Below are 13,030 nucleotides of genomic sequence, written 5' to 3' on the forward strand. Positions count from 1 at the left end.
GGTGTCTTTAAGAAGTAACACTTGCCAGTCATTTTCAAAAGTCAGGCTCTGACAGCTTAGATAGTAGGTAGGATACAAGGAAGAGAGGAAAAGCCTGAGAAGATCTAGCCTGCAGATGACCCTGAAGTGTAGTGAATTGAAGCCAGCCGACTGTGTTGTGCGAGGGGCAGGGAAACGGGAGGAACCAGAGACCCATCCATTCAGGGGCTCTCTGCTCTCAGTGATAGGGATCTACTTCAGAGTTTTGCTGTTGGCTCTGGATTATAAATCTGAATGATATCAGAAATATTTCAGGGGGTGCCTGGGTGGCTCAGTCAGTTAAGCGTCTCTTGATTTCCGCTCAGGTCATGATCTCAGGGTGCTGGGATCTAGCCCAGTATCGGGCTCTGAGCTCAGCGGGGGGTCTGCTTCTCATTCCCCCCCCAACTCTCCCCCCCTGCTCACGCGCTATCAAATAAAAATAAATACGCCTGGGTGGCTCAGTTGATTGGGCGGCTGCCTTCGGCTCAGGTCATGATGCTGGAGTCCTGGGATCAAGGCCCGCTTCGGGCTCCCTGCTCGGCGGGGAGCCTGCTTCTCCCTCTGACCCTCTCCCCTCTCATGTACTCTCTCTCTCTCTCATTCTCACTCTCTCAAATAAATAAATCTTTAAAATAAATAAATAAATAAATAAATAAATAAATAAATAAAAAATATTCCACAAGTGGAATGCTGTATTGGGGAGGCTGACTTTCTCATCAGCAGAGACACTCAAGAGGAGCGCGGGCCGACAAAGGGGAACAGCCTATTTGCGCTCTAGGGAGCCAGTGCTCCCGCTGGGGGCGCCGGTTCCCCTCTAGCTGATGCTCATCCCCTCTGCTCACCTGGATGCCTATGGATGGGAGCCTGCACGAGGGAGCCAGCAGGCCCCAGGGCAGCCACACCACAGCGGGGCTCCCCGGCGCTCGTGCCATCTGGACAACCACTGCAAGGGCTCAAGGCAGCGACACTGTAACAACCAGTGCCTAAGTATTTCACGCTTCGAATGACTACTCCTGCCTCCAGGCTGAACCTTAAGCCCCGTGGTAGGCAACATCTCTGCTTTCCTGAAAAAAAGGTGGGCAGTGCCACGTTCTGTGACCTCTTAAGTCTTGGCTTAACCACTACCTCGGGCATGTTAAGTAACTTCTTTCGGCCTCATTTTCATTACTGGAAAGTGGGGAGAAAACTCACTCTGTCTACCTACAGGGCTTGTCAGGTGAAACGGAAACACGTAGGTGCCAAGTACTGTATAACCAAACACATCTTAGGTCTGCAGGGCGGTCTTAATACGTCATTCCTAATCATTTCTTTTTTTTTTTTCATTTTTTAAAAAAGATTTTATTTATTTATTTTAGAGAGAGAGTGAGAAAGAGAATGAGAGGGGAGAGGGTGAAGCAGACTCCCCGCTGAGTGGGGAGCTGGATGGGGGACTCAATCCTGGGATTCTGGGATCATGACCTGAGCTGAAGGCAGTTGCTCAACCAACTGAGCCACCCAGGCGTCCCATCATTCCTAATAATTTCTTATTTTTATGTTTATTTTAAAAATTTTTTAATTCAATTAACATAGTGTATTATTAGTTTCAGAGGTTGAGTTCCGTGATTCATCAGTTGCATATCACACCCAGTGCCCATTCCATCGAGCGCCTTCCCTAATGCCCATCACCCAGTCACCTCATTCCCCCCCGCCCCCCCGCGAGCAACCCTCAGTTTGTTCTCTATAGTTAAGAGTCTCTTATGATTGGCCTCCCTCTCCAATTTCGTCTTCTTTTATTTTTCCTTCCCTTCCCCTGTGATCCTGTTTTGTTTCTTAGATTTCACATGAGTGAAATCATATAATTGTCTTTCTCTGATTGACTTCTTTCGCTTAGCAAAATACCTCTAGCTCCATCCACGTTGTTGCAAATGGCAAGATTTCATCCTTTCTGATGGCTGAGTAATATTCCATTGTGTATGTATACCACATCTTCTTTATCCATTCAGCTGTTGATGGACAGCTGGGCTCTTTCCATAGTTTGGCTATTGTGGACATTGCTGCTATAAACACTGGGGTGCAGGTGCCCCTTTGGATCACTAGGTTTGTATCTTTGGGGTAAATACCCAGTAGTACAATTGCTGGGTCATAGGGTAGCTCTATTTTCAACTTTTTGAGGAACCTCCATACTGTTTTCCAGAGTGGCGGCACCAGCTTGCATTCCCACCAACAGTATGAGAGGGTTCCCCTTTCTCCACATCCTCGCCAACATTTGGCGTTTCCTGACTTGTTAAGATTTTTATTTTTATTATTAAAGCCCCAGTGTAACATGGCAATAAATGCACAAAGCAAGCCGATGAGTTTTTAGTTTCCTTTTTCTGGGACAAAACATCATGGCAATGAAAACACCCCCGGAACGTTTCTGAGCAAACCTGAGGTTCACAGGACAACCGGGCCCAGCAGTGAACAAAAGCAGGCCATGGCAAAAGGCATTTTCTTTGAAAAGCCTAACCCGCTCCCACAGTCTCAAGGCTTGCTCGCTCCCTCACTCACTCATGATTTCCCACTTCAGTGTGTTGAACCTGAACAGTGTGGCTGAACTTTTCCATTCCGACTGGAGCTTCCTCCGGCCAGAGACAAAGGCAAGCCAGTTCTGAGCCAGAGATTCAAATAAACACATCACAGGCCAGCTGCAAACGGCAAAGCAAACGAGGCAGCTACCGGACTAACCCGGCTCCCCGAGGCCCTCTCCCCGAACGCCCTAGAGGCCAAGAGTGAGGCAGCCTCTTCCTTTCTGGAACACAGTGCCTGGTGAACAACTGGCAGGAGGAAGCCCTGGCTGGGACTCCCTTTGAACGCCTGCTTTTCCCTGCACGGTCACGGCCGAGGGGAGCAGAGGAAGTGTTGAAAAAGCTAAAGTAAGGTGGCTCTCATTGTTTTTGACAAGGCTGTCACACAGAAGGATAATTTTTCAAAGTGAACACCGAGACCTGCATTCTTCCTATAAACAAGACCCATCTCCCCAACCACTCTTGTTATAGAACTGGAAGAGACGTCAGAGATTGTGAATGGGAGGAGACTGCCGCTGTGGGCCTGACAGGCGCATTAACAACAGCTCCCAAGTCCCTTCCTTGTCTGCACTATTTCCTCCGGTCCCCAGGGGCAGGGGAGCTTGAGGTAGCAAGAGAAGACCCAGCTGTGGAAATGGAGTGAGTCAGGACTCCATAGACTGTGATTAGTTTTTTTACCCCTGCTTAACTAGAGTAAACAAACAAACAAAAAAAAAAATGGAAACTCCATAGGAGACGCAGAGGGTCTCCTGTCTTTAAAGCTGCTCAAATGAAGGGATAAAGACATTGGCACTGTGTCAGCTTGGTCGGAGAAGAGTCTCATGGTTTTTAAGCCTGGGAGGGGTGCCCAGGGATGTTGTCCAACCCTCCCCCTTTCAAAGGGAGGGCAAGGGGCACTGACTTGCCCAGGTTGACACAGCAAGTGAATGGCTGAACTCTTGTTCAAGTAAACTACACCATCCTGGGGGTAAGGCGAGTGATGGACTGTCAACATCCACACACCTTCTTCTTCCCCGAAGCAGGCTCTCAAATCCCTCACCATTCACACGTCCTCCCCCCACCACTATCCAGTCTCCTCTTCAGGGCTCCCATTCCAGCTCTGCTAGTCTTGCCACCGCTGCATCCACTGCCAAATCTTCAAAGAAGAAAGGGGTCTTTCGCCCACTGTTGTTACAGGTGTTTTGTTACATTCTCCAAAGCTGTGTGATTCTTCCCGTATAGAGCTCCCTTAAGCATGGAACCTGGGAGAACTTTCCGGAGGATGGGCCAAAGAGGAAGGGTTGACAAATTACAACTTGTGGGCCAAGTCTGGCCCGCTGTCTGTTTTTGTATGGCACATGGTCTAAAAATGTTTTCCTTTTTGTGGTAAAAACACATGACATAAAATTTACCATCCTAAACATTTTTAAGTGTACAGCTCAGTAGTATTAAGTATATTTACACTGTTGTGCCACAGATCTCCAGAACGTTTTCATCTTGAAAAACTAAACTCTATACCCATCAAACAACTCTCCTTTTTCCCTTTCCCTCAGCTCCCGGTAACCACCACTCTACTTTCTATTTGTATGAATTTGACTACTTTACATTCCTGATATAGATGGACTCATAAACTGACTTTTTGGGACTCATTTATTTCAATTAGCATAATGTCTTCAAGGTTTATCCATGTTGTAGCATGTGACAGGAGTCCCTTCCTTTCAAAGGCTGAAAAATAGTCCATTGGGGGGGACTGTGGGCCACCAGGGTCAGTGAAGCTCTCAAGATGGCTGGGTGAGGGGCTCCTGGGTGGCTCAGTCATTAAGCATCTGCCTTCGGCTCAGGTCATGATCCCAGGGTCCTGGGATCGAGCCCTGCATTGGGCTCCCTGCTCAGCGGGAAGCCTGCTTCTCCCTCTCCCACTCCCCCTGCTTGTGTTCCCTCTCTCGCTGTGTCTCTTTCTGTCAAAAAAATAAATAAAATCTTAAAAAAAAAAAAAAAAGATGGTTGGGTGAAAACTTGCTCTAAAAGCCGTTGTTGACTGGGTAGGTTTTGCAGAGATCATAAGGCCCCAAACCAGAAGGCCACTGCTAACTCCCTGAAATCCTAGAATGAACCCCTCACCTCCACACTGGCCACTCTCCCTGGGAATCCACCTGCTATTGACTGGGCTTACTACAAGGCCAATGTGGCAAAGGCTGGCTTGGTAGAGGACTTTAAGAAGAAGTTCAATGCCCTGAAGTTTCCTATGCCAGAGGATAAATATACTGCTCAGGTAGATGCCGAAGAAAAAGAAAATGTGAAAAGTTGTGCTGAGTTTTTGTCTCTCTCAAAAGCCGGGATTGAGGAATGTGAAAAAGAGCTGGAGAAGATGCAGAACATAATTCCATTTGATCAGATGACCATTGAGCCCCTGAATGAAGTCTTCCCAGAAACCAAATTAGATAAGAGAAGTATCCCTGTTGGCCTCACAAGCCAATCAAAAATTTGTAAACTTGAGTTGGGGAGAAAGCCCTGGCCCTCATATTATAAATGCTGGACATTAAAAATAATTATATGGTAAAAAAAAAAAATTCCATTGTAGGTATATACCACGTGTTAATTATCCATTCATCCATCCACGGACGTTTGGGTTGCTCCCACCACTTGGCTGTTATGAATAATGCTATGAACATGGGTGTGCAGCTGTCTCTTCGAGACTCTGCTTTCCATTCTTTTGGGAATATACCCAGAAGTGGCATTGCTGGATCATAGGGTAGTTCTATTTTGAAATTTTGGAGGAACCACGTACTGTTTTCCAGAGTGGTTGTACCATTTTACAGTCTCGTCAACTGTGCACAAGGGTTTCTCCACATCCTTGTCAACATTTGTCATTTTCTAGTTTTTCTTTTTTGATAGTATCTGTCCTGAGAGGTATGAGATGACATCTCACTGTGGCTTTGATTTGCCTTTATCTAATGGTTAGTTATGTGTCTTTTTATATGCTTGGTGGGTTTTTGTACATCATCTTGGGAGAAATGTCTGCTCAAGGACTTTGACCATTTTTTAAATCAGGCTATTCTATTTTTGTTGTTGTTTCCTTGTTGGAGTTCTTTACCTATTCTGGATATTAACCCCTTATCAGATATAGTGATTTAGAAATGTTTTCTCCCATTTCATAGGCTGCCTTTTTGCTCTGTTGATTGTGCCCTTTGATGTACAGAAATTTTTTAGTTTAATGTAGTCCCATTTGTCCATTTTTTTCTTTTGTTGCCTGTGCTTTTAGGGTCATATCCAAGAAATCATTGTCAACTCCAACGTCATGAAGATTTCCCCCTATGTTTTCTTCTAGTAAGATTTTTAATATTTTTAAGTGATTGGGGAAAAAAAATCAAAACAAGAAAAATATTTCCTGACTTGTGAAAATCATATGGATTCAAATTTCAATGCCCATAAATAAAGTTTTATTAGAACAAAGCCAAATACATTCATTTATACATCATCTATGGTTGCTTTTGAGCTGTAACCGCAGAGCTGAGTAGTTGCAACAGGGACCAAATGTGGTTCTCTCATCTCTTTGTACTACTGCTTAGTGTACTATAAATCACAGCAACACATTTACAACTCTACAGCATTTAAAGTGTCATGTGTAACTCCATACTGCACTTTTTTTTTTTTTTGAATTACCAGGGCATACCCATTATGTCAAAACAAGAAAAGGAAAATGGATTTTGATTGTCGTACTTTTAAGGCACACCGGAGTGGGGATTACTTAGTTATCCAATTAGATGGTGTATTAGCTCGAGCTGCCATAACAAAACACCATAGACTGTGTGGCTTAAACAACAGAAATTAATTTCTCACAGTTCTGAAGGCTGGAAAGTCCAAGATCAAGGTACAGGCAGGGCCAGTCTCTGGTGTGAGCTCTCTCCTTGATTTTTGGATGGTCTTTCCTCTGTGTGTATGTGTGGGGCGAGAGAGCGCTCTCACTCTCCTTATAAGGCCGTCTTAGAACCCTATAGAATTAGGACCTCACCTTTATGACCTAACTTAACCTTAAGTGCCTCCTAAAAGCCCTATCTCCAAATACAATCACATTAGGGGTTAGAGCATCAACACATGAATTTGGGGGCAACACGATACAGTTGATAGCAGATAGCAAAAGACTGTGTTTACCATGCATTGAAACGATAGCTGTGTTAAAAGAATACCACATATGTGAGCATTACCAGACTAAGCACTCATCACAATATTCCCAACCCACAGGAAAGTAATGGTCAGAAAAACTGGAACATTTAAAATGGAATATCTCATCACAGCAGAATTTCTTCACAAAACTAAACAATAAAACTGAGCCTGTCACCAAAGGAAGTTTCCAAGTGGCTCACTTCTTAGCCAAGCAAAGAAAGCCATTTACTGATGGTGGGTTAATTAAACCATGTTTGATTGCAGCAGTTAAAGAAATGTGTCCAGAGAAAATAAATTTGTTTCAAGCTATTAGCCTTTTGGTGAGAACAGTTGTTTGAAGAGTTGAGGATCGTGAGAGCAACATCAGTAGTCAATTAAAAACAAGCAAATGATTGTGAGTGCTTTTGCTTGGGTCTTGATGACTTGACAGATGTTATCAATGCTTCCTAATTGTTTATTTGAGGCGGCAGTACTAAGTTTGAAGTGATTGAAGAATTAGCCCTTACGAATGAGGTCTGTGTGGACCAGTTACGGGAGAGTGTGTTTTCAACATTGAGAAAACACTCATTCAGTACAACTTGAGGTAGAAATATGCGAAGATGTGTTACAACTGATGGTGAAAATCTGTGTGAGACAGAAAAAGGCCTAGGGGAACAAATTCACAAAACGTGTGAAAATGTAAGATGTCTACAGTCTATGTTTATTCATCAAATTATTCATCAGCACGTACTTGCAGAAAATAATTGAGTCCATCCTGTGTTATTGAACTGCTAGTACGCTCTCCTGGACTTAGCCACTGACAGTTCTGTGAGTTTTATTTCAAGAATAGAAACTGAGGAGCACCTGGATGGCTCAGTCGGTTAAGTGTCTGCCTTCCGCTCAGGTCATGATCCCAGGACGAGTTCCGCATTGGACTCCTTGCTCAGCAGGGAGTCTGCTTCTCCCTTTCCCCTCTGCCCCTCCCCTTGCTTGTGCTCTCTTGCTCATTCTCTCCTTTTTTCTCTCAAATAAATAAAATCTTTAAAAAAAAATAGAAACTGAATATCCTGATTTGCTGGATGCTGCTGAAGTTTGATGGCTTAGCAGGGCTAAAGTTTTATTGAGATTTTTTGAGCTCCAAAAAATCTAAGAGTGGATTTTTTTCTGAATGAGAAGATCCGCCCTTAATTGCTATTATTAAACACTAAATGTGTGGAATTTGTTTTTCTTAAAAACAAATATTTATTTTTGAGAGAGAGACAGAGCATGCGTGTGTGTGAGCATGAGCAGGGGGAGGGGCAGAGGGAGAAGGTGAGTCCTCGCTGAGCAGGTAGACCAATGTGGAGCTTGATCCCAGGACTGCAGTCATGGCCTAAGCTGAAGGCAGACGCTTAACTGACTGAGCCACCCAGGCGTCCTGTTCTCTTTTGTTATATAAACACCTACATGATATCCTCAATTTGACCTCTTGGTACCCAAAGCTCTCAACATTTACTATCTGGCCAACACGGAAAAAACTTGCCAACCCCTCCATAGGCATCTGAGTGATAGCCACCTGGGGTTTTACTGGAAAACAGTCCAATCAAAACCAATGTCTGTGACAAGGCTCCTCAACCCTATTCTACTTTGGGGTTCCCAGGTCATTCTTAGCACTACTCGCTACATTCCCTAAGGTGAGAGCAACAAATGCCCCATTCCCTTGTTTGAGGGTCTTACTCTCTGTGGCACAGGAGCCTACTGTCAGCCAAAAAAGTCATCTTCGGTTTTATTCCCAAGAGGCCTGATAGGTACTAACTTGAATCAACACCAATCCAGATTTTCTGAGGCTAGATCTGTGGTTCAGGGGTCCTCACTAGAGAAACAGAGCCCCAGCTTCCTGTCACACAACCAGAGACCTTGCTACTACCTTCTGCTACTGTCACCGTTTTATTACTATATCGAGTTACATGGATCTAAGGAATCCCCATAAAAAAATAATCACCCAGTGATGAACTGGAAAAGGCAAGGGTCTAGAGAGCTATTAGACTATAGCCTCCAGTTATCTCTGTCTTTGTTTATAAGAGCAGTGATTTAGAAATTGCAGATGTGCTGAGTTACTAAATACTCTTTGGGGGAGTATAAACTTACTAATTCAGCAGTATCTAATTCAGTAACTATGTTAGTCTAAGACCACTTTGGTGAAAGTGAGTTTTAGTGGACCTAGAAAGGGCAAATAATTTGCCTTTATAAGCATAAGACGCTTACCGTGACTGAAACATTGGGTATGTATGTAGCAAATTGCTTTACATCCTTCTTGCTTATGGAAGGTCTACATGTCCTTATTCTAGTATCTGTATTCATGGTGAAAAGAGAGAAATCTATGCTACCAGATGGATATTAAACCAAAGATGAAGCTTAGAAGTAATCTGTGACCAGGAAATGAAAGGCAGAGAATTAGTCTCCAGGGTGCATATTATTGTTGAAGAAAACCAAAACAAAAAACTTCCCCCCACAGATAATTTTTTCTTCTTTCACAAAACATAGACTCACTGGTTGAGAATTTATGGCTTAGTACTTGTAGGGATAGTTGTTTATTTTTATTAGCCTTCTGTAGTGGTCATTAAACTGACCCTTGATGGGGTCAGTCATTTTCAAATTATCCAAGCTTTTTGAAAAGTCGTTTCACTCCCCAGCCCAACCCCCACAAGCCTTCCCAAGAGAACACCTGTTTCATTAAGAGATGTTTTATTTTTGTATTCTTCATTTGGACTCCCCCTGTTTTAATTACTAATGACCCTCCAACATCCATGTTGACTTCTAGATAAAGTGAGTTTATTTTCCAGAAAATCTAAGTGAAGCCAAATATGTGAGGAGCATGCCAACCTGTTGTTACCAAGATGTGAGTGCACTCTTTTAGCTTGTTTATATAGTGCCTTTAGTGTGTATGGGGGGGGAACCCAAATTCCTCAGGCAATGGTTAATCTGATGACCTTCTGAGTCATTGAGGTATCAATAGCCTATCTGATCCACAAATACGTTTAGAAGCAAAGAACTAGGTCAAAGATAAACTGAGGCATATCATTAGAAGTTTCAGGACGGCTGGGTGGCTCAGTTGGTTAAGCATCTGCCTTCCGCTCAGGTCATGATCCCGGAGTCCTGAGATTGAGTCCCACGTCTGGCTCCATGCGCAGCGAGGAGCCTGCTTCTCCCTCTGCCTGCCACTCCCCCTGCTTCTGCACGCTCTCTCTCTCTGACAAATAAAGTCTTTAAAAAAAAAAAAGAATTTTAGGAGTTTTATGTAAGCAAAAATGGATTTAAATTAGGCGACACCAAGCTGAACCACCAAGTGGTTCAGAGTGCTCCCCAGACAGAAGCCAGGGCAAAGACTTCCACAGAGTAAAGGTAGGAGCAAAGAAGGAAATGATTTGATTGGCTATAGCTTAAGCATTGCCTTAGTTGGAGACACCTAGGTGGCTGGTTGTAACATTATCTTTAGGTTTTGATTTCTTAATCTTGAGGCATTCACATGCTGGTTTGCTTACATCAGCCTCGAAGGGATTAGAACCACTTCGGTCTAATGGCCTCGTTTAATTCAATACAACTGATCATCCATAACTCATGTATTGCTTTCTAATTTTTTATAAAGAATTTCAAGTTGAAATTTAACCACCATGTAAGGATTTTCATCATTTTTTTCTCAAAACATCCTTTTAAAAAAGTACACTTCCTGATGAAAACCACACAGATGGGGTTGGTTTGGCACATCTCAGGCTGGGTGGACACAATCCAAAAATAGAGCCAAATTTCTTCAAAGACTGTTCAATTAAAGTAGTTTCTACATTAGCAATAAGCCCGGTTTTCCATTGCATACCACATTAATTTAAAAACAAAGCAACAGGCTCAGTCAATATTTCCTTGGTTTTGAAGTGTCCCTCCATTTTTTTTTTATAAGTGTAGTAATGGCCTATACCTGAAATCATGACCTTCATTTTCGCTGACAATATCTAAGTGGGGAACAACCCTGTATTAATTTCCTATGGCAGCTGTAACAAATTATCACAAACTTGGTGGCTTAAAACAATGCACACTTATTCTTCTACAGTTTTGGAAACCAGAAATCCAAAATCAGTTTCACTGGACTGAAATCAAGGCATCAGTGGGGCCATGTCCCCTGGAACCTCTGGGGAGGAGAATGTTTTCTTGCCTTTTCCAGTTTTTAGAGCTGCATTCCGTGGTTTGTGTCCCTTTCCTCCACTTATAATGACTGTAGCATAGCATTTTCATCTCCTCCCTCCCTCCTTCCCTCCCTCTCTCTCTCTCTCTCTCTCCCCCCATTCTCTGCTGAGATTGTCACACTGCCTTTTCTTTTTTTTAATTTTTTAAAAAGATTTTATTTGAGAGAGAGAGAGAGAGAGAGAGAGAATGAGCAGGGGGGAGGGGCAGAGGGAGAGGGAGAAGCAGACTCCACACTGAGCAGGGAGCCCGACACTGGGCTCATCCCAGGACCCGGGGATCATGACCCGAGCCGAAGGCAGGCGCTTAACCGACTAAGCCACCCAGGCGCCCTATCACACTGCCTTTTCTTTCTGTGTCAAATCTCTTTATGCTTCCTTTTATAAGGATACATGTAATTGCATCTAGGGCCCACCTGGATAATCCCGATTACTCGCCCCATCTCAAGGGCCTTAATTTAATCACACCTGCACAGTCTCTTATGCCCTATGAGGTAACATTCACAGGTTCCAGAGATTAGGACCTGGATAATTCAGGGGGCCATTATTCAGCCCACCATAGGCTCCAAATTTGCAGGTCCATGTTTAGTTTACAACCTGTAGGCCTCCGATGACTAAGTGTGGAGTTATTTCTAGGGCTCCAAAGATTGTATGTAAATAAATAATAGCTTACCTGTATAACTAGTACCACTTACAAATTCATGTCAATGCCATTGTTATTAATAAAATAGAAAATGCTTTCAAAATGAGATCTAAGGGGCCTCCTTTAGACAAGTTATTTTTTTTTAATTTTTTTATTGTTATGTTAATCACCATACATTACATCATTAGTTCTTGATATAGTGTTCCATGATTCATTGTTTGTGCATAACACCCAGTGCTCCACGCAGAATGTGCCCTCCTTAATACCCATCACCAGGCTAACCCATCCCCCCCCCCCTCCCCTCTAGAACCCTCAGTTTGTTTTTCAGAGTCCATCGTCTCTCATGGTTCCTCTCCCCCTCCGACTTACTCCCCTTCATTCTTCCCCTCCTGCTATCTTCTTCTTTTTCTTTTTTCTTAACATATCTTGCATTATTTTGTTTCAGAAGTACAGATCTGTGATTCAACAGTCTTGCACAATTCACAGCACTCACATAGCACATACCCTCCCCAAAGTCTATCACCCAGCCACCCCATCCCTCCCACCCTCCACCACTCAGCAACACTCAGTTTGTTTCCTGAGATTAAGAATTCCTCATATCAGTGAGGTCATATGATACATGTCTTTCTCTGATTGACTTATTTCACTCAGCATAACACCCCCCAGTTCCATCCACGTCGTTGCAAATGGCAAGATCTCATTCCTTTTGATGGCTGCATAATATTCCATTGTGTATATATACCACATCTTCTTTATCCATTCATCTGTCGATGGACATCTTGGCTCTTTCCACAGTTTGGCTATTGTGGACATTGCTGCTATAAACATTGGGGTGCACGTACCCCTTCGGATCCCTACATTTGTATCTTTGGGGTAAGTACCCAGTAGTGCAATTGCTGGATCGTATGGTAGCTCTATTTTCAACTGTTTGAGGAACCTCCATATTGTTTTCCACAGTGGTTGCACCAGCTTGCATTCCCACCAACAGCGTAGGAGGGTTCCCCTTTCTCCGCATCCCCGCCAACATCTGTCGTTTCCTGACTTGTTCATTTTAGCCATTCTGATGGGTGTGAGGTGGTATCTCATTGAGGTTTTGATTTGGATTTCCCAGATGCCGAGCGATGTTGAGCACTTTAATGTGTCTGTTGGCCATTTGGATGCTTCTTTGGAAAAAATGTCTGTTCATTAGACAAGTTATTTCTAAATAAAATACTTTTTGCATAGCCTTCATCCCTTTTGACAAAAAACTATCCTTACAGAATAATCTATATCTTTATAATCTATATAGTAATAATAATCTATATCTTTATAATCTTTATAATCTATAAAGTATGTATGTTATAAAGAATGGATTTAAAGCAGAGCATCTGCCATGTAATGAATTTAATAAATGTTAGCAATTATTAATGTGTTGGGTGTTCTGCCGCCTGAATGGAAGTATTCCAAGACCAGAAATCTAATAACAGTAGGTTTGTCTCACTTTGCAGGAA

The 13,030-nt window shown here is 43.2% G+C and overlaps 1 pseudogene; it reads left to right on the forward strand.

Annotated features, from left to right (window-relative positions):
- The first annotated feature begins 4,543 nt into the window (after positions 1–4,543).
- On the forward strand, positions 4,544–5,033 carry LOC113930483 (annotated as a pseudogene).
- Positions 5,034–13,030: the final 7,997 nt, after the last annotated feature.

Source organism: Zalophus californianus, chromosome X (assembly GCF_009762305.2).
Source record: "Zalophus californianus isolate mZalCal1 chromosome X, mZalCal1.pri.v2, whole genome shotgun sequence".
NCBI lineage: Eukaryota > Metazoa > Chordata > Mammalia > Carnivora > Otariidae > Zalophus > Zalophus californianus.